We start from the raw sequence: 3244 nt of genomic DNA, 5'->3' as shown, positions 1-3244 counted from the left end.
TCAGATTATGTGATTCTACACATATTCTTCAGAGTGAATATTATTGAAGTTCAAGATGTCACCGTGATAATTACTTTATTTTGCTTACATTGCCTTGAATCATGTGATGCCAACAATCTTGCAACGGCTCCTCAACAAAGCAGTAATCCATCTTTGCGAATCTAAAAGTTGTATTTTCTGAGAAATGTACATTCCTGAAAAAAATCATCATGTATTTCTCCAGAAGATGCTGTTTCAAATTCTGAAAGCTGACAAAGACCTTTATACGGGTTTGATTTGCTATTTTCTATAGAAAAGTCCTCTTGAGGATTTGATAGCTGCCCTCAGAATGAAGAGTAATTGCTTAATACTTCATGTTTACAACAGAGAATTGCTGTTTTGTCATTTAGACATGCAACACTGCTGTTCTACACAATGCAATGCATCAGAAAAGATTCAATAATCATTTCTTAACTAGTATTAATTTGACTGACAATAGACTGTAGGGTGTAACTGTTGAAAAAAAAAAAAATCCCAAGAACTGATGTTTTCAATTCCACATTCTTTCGAGCAAATAAAATACGTAAATACTTAGAATGAATCTGATACAAAAAAATTTCCAAATGCCTCGCAAGCATTCTTTCATTAATCCTCACAACCAGGTGGCAGGCAGTATTATTTCAGCATTCAAGATGGGGAATAAAAAGCCAGAGGCCTTCAGCTATGGGGCTAATAATAGACAAGTAATGCCAGTCACCTGGTGCGTTCATGTCAAACTCTGTTTTGAGATCCCTTTACACAATTTTCTTAGAATGCTGCTGCCTCTTTAAATTATCATTATCAATATTTACTTTCAGAAACTTCTAAAGTAGTCATCTTCCCATGCCCCTCAAAGATTTGTCCTCCTAAAGTTCAAAAAGACATTGAACTCAGGCTAGGAAACAGAAGTTAACTTGCTTTTAGCTGCGTATAATCCTGTGAAATCTCCAAAATAAAATGCTGCACCAACGTTTTATTCTATGCTTAAGGAAATGGGATATTCATTCATCATTCTCTCCATCACCATTAACTCTGGGGAAAAGGCGAGGTCTTAGGTCAGCACCGTGTGTCTCCCGGGGCCTCGAGACTTGACTGTGTGTGCGCTTGTCTCACTCCCCATGAATGAATGGTGAAACCAGAGGTGATGACATTTCCGTGAGAAGCTGAGTTTTTTAAACAGTTTCCAGGACTGACTGCATCACCCAGTAACAGTATCAATAATATTTTTGAAGATGACACTAAAGAGGCCGCTTTCCATAGGGATAAAAGCCGGGGAAGAGATTGGGACAAAGAAAGAACTCATTCAAATGGCTGCCCAAGTCCCTGGTAAACAATCTGCCTGCTAATGCAGGAGACACAGGCTCAGTTCCTGAGTAGGGAAGATCCCCTGGAGAAGGAAATGGCTATCCACTCTAGCATTCTTGCCTGGGAAATCCCATGGACAGAGGATCCTGGTGGGCTACAATCCATGGGGTCACAGAATCGGACACGACCTAGGGGTGAAACCACCACCACCACCAAGTCTCTATGCCTAAGTTAAGAGTCAGCAGGACAGTCTTGTTACAGTACCAGAAAAAAGCACCTGTGAGAAGGTAAATGCAACAAGAAAGGCTTCCATGAATGATTTATTTAACTTAGGAGCTGACACAGACCTGGGCAATGGATTGCCATTTACTTATTAATTTACTTTCAAAAATAAATTGATGAAATATAATTGATTTACAAAGTTGTGCTCATTTCAGGTGTACAGCAAGGTGATTCAGATATAGATATATATACTTCTTAAAATTCTTTTCCATTATTGTTGTTGTTTGGTTACTAAGTTGTGTCTTACTCTTTGCAACCTCACGGACTGCAGCATGCCAAGCTTCTCTGTCCTTCATTATCTTATGGAGTTTGCTCAAACTCGTGTGCATTGAGTCAGTGATGCCATCCAACCATCTCATCCTCTGTCCTCCACTTTTCCTCCTGCCTTCAATCTTTCCAAGCATCAGGGTCTTTTCCAATGAGTTGGCTATTTGCATCAGGTGGCCAAAGTATTGGAGCTTCAGCTTCAGCATCAGTCCTTCCAATGAACACCCAGGACTGATCTCCTTTAGGATGGACTGGTTGGATCTCCTTGCAGTCCAAGGGACTCTCAAGAGTCTTCTCCAGCACCACAGTTCGAAAGCATCAGTTCTTCAGCACTCAGCCTTCTTTGTGGTCTAACGCTCACATCTATACATGACGACTGGAAAAACCATAGCTTTTCCCTTATAGGTTATCACAAAATATTGAGCAGAGGTCCCTGTGCTATACAGTAGGTCCTTGTTGGTTACCTATTTTATATATGAGTGTGTATGTTTTACATTCTAAGACAAAAAAAATGGATGGAGGGGGTAGTGCTAGTCCTTCAAGATTGAAAGCTGGAATGAAGCGGAAATCTCTGTGAAGACCCTTTGACCCCTGATGTCAGGAAACACGGGTGGCTTCTGATTTTCACGCTGGCCTGACTTTCACTGAATGTTGAAAGCAGCCTGGCGTCTGCTGAGTGTCCAGGTGGTGTGAGCAGGTCACAGCCTCCTTGAGCACAGACGGGAGGGTGGAGGCCCACAGACACCGAGTCCCCGAGCCCTGGGCTTTCTCTCCCGCAAATCTGGTGCGAACGGGAGGATGACGATGCCTCCGAGTGGCCACTCAGAACTTCAAACGTGTGAAGAAAGCTTTCTGAATATTCCACGGTAACACCCACACTCCAAGAGAGAGGGCCTGCTGCTGTGCCCCAAGGCAGCATGTTAGCAGGCATCTCATTTCCAGTACTGATAAGTGTCAATACTTAATACATATGAATGAGAATGCGGCGTTTGCTACTAGAAGTAGGCTTCCTTTAATTAGAATTTTTTTATACTCAACTCTCCCAGTTTATGAACCCTTGTGATGGATATAGCTTTGTTTAGGTAATTGCTTGGGATGAGTGAATATCCCAATGTTTATTTTGCAGGGATGGCAAGGAGTTATGAATGGACGCAAATAGTTCCAGTGGGCACACACTCTAATTAATAAAACCAGTTTCCCATGGTTTCCGGTGTGTGAGAGCAGTATCAGGGCTCTGTGGCCTTGTAACTGATGCCCATAGCAGATGTTAGGGACAGTCCCAAGAAAAGAACAGATGTAGGGAGGGGAGAGAGGCTGTTTTATCTCCTTTTTATCTCAGAGTATCTCCTCTCCTTCTCCACCATAAAGACCA

Source organism: Giraffa tippelskirchi, chromosome 12 (assembly GCF_054371585.1).
Source record: "Giraffa tippelskirchi isolate mGirTip1 chromosome 12, T2T-mGirTip1v1.2.pri, whole genome shotgun sequence".
Classification (NCBI taxonomy): domain Eukaryota; kingdom Metazoa; phylum Chordata; class Mammalia; order Artiodactyla; family Giraffidae; genus Giraffa; species Giraffa tippelskirchi.
The sequence above is the reverse complement of the archived record's forward strand: the minus strand, read 5'-3'. Positions refer to the sequence as shown.